We start from the raw sequence: 878 nt of genomic DNA on the forward strand, positions 1-878 counted from the left end.
AGCCCGAGCTGCTGCCAGCTCTGAGCAGCACAGAGGCAGCAAGCCCAAGGGCCTGAGACAGCTGCTTCCTTTTCCATGCCTTCATTCATGTACTTCCCTAGCAAAGCCTCCCCCCCACCCCCCGGCTTCCTCCGGAGCCTGGGGAAGTGGCAGGCCGAGGGGGGCTGCAGGTACAGGACCAGGGCACTTTAGAGCTGGCATCCCAGGGCATCAAGCATGATCCCTGCACCAGGCTCTGACGTCAAGGGTGCTGGCACAGGGATGGCTCAAGGGGCTCGTGCATCTTCGACCCTGGGGGCAGGCTATTGCACAGCTGATCTCCATTCCCCCTGCTGCAGGCAGGTATTTCACCAGCTGACAAGGGCTGGGTGTTGTTTTTCCGCAGCCTGCCGCCTCTCTGCTTGCCAGGCTGGGCTATTTCCCCTGGGGCTGGGTGGTCCGGAGGGCCCTGTGTCCCCCCTGGACCCCCACCTGCCGGGAGAGGGTGGCCGGGAGGGGCTGCCGGGGATTGGAAGAGCTGGAGGGAGTGACAGCTGCAGTGCAACTAGGAGGCTGGGCTTCCCCTGCCAGAGCCACACAGCCCAGCTGCTGCGGGGAGGCACTGCCGCTTCCAGCGCCCTGCACCAGAGGCCTCAGCACTGCAAGTAAGTCTGAGCCGCGCTGGGGGCCCCTGCCTCAAAGGGGGAGCTGGTACCCCACGGGGGAAAGACACCCTGGTAGCACCCCCCATGCTTGCAAAAGGGGCTTTGGGAGTTTTAGGCTCCCCCCGTGCCTGCCTTTAGGGTCGGTTCTGGATGCTCGATGCCCTGCCCTGCTCTGTGCCCACGCAGCCTGGCCCGTGGCACGCCTGCTGGAGCTGGCGCTCGGGGCACCGGGAC

The 878-nt window shown here is 65.6% G+C and overlaps 1 protein-coding gene across 3 annotated transcripts in view; it reads left to right on the top strand.

Annotated features, from left to right (window-relative positions):
• The first annotated feature begins 540 nt into the window (after nucleotides 1-540).
• Nucleotides 541-878, top strand: part of ANXA6 (annexin A6) — a 23,031-nt gene continuing 22,693 nt past the window's right edge. For all 3 annotated transcript variants that reach the window (XM_019506118.1, XM_019506119.1, XM_019506117.1), the window contains exon 1: nucleotides 541-644. The gene's annotated coding sequence lies outside the window, so the exon portion shown is untranslated. The remainder of the gene's footprint in view (nucleotides 645-878) is intronic.

Source organism: Gavialis gangeticus, unplaced genomic scaffold (assembly GCF_001723915.1).
Source record: "Gavialis gangeticus isolate Ggan-Ray unplaced genomic scaffold, GavGan_comp1, whole genome shotgun sequence".
NCBI classification, from domain to species: domain Eukaryota; kingdom Metazoa; phylum Chordata; order Crocodylia; family Gavialidae; genus Gavialis; species Gavialis gangeticus.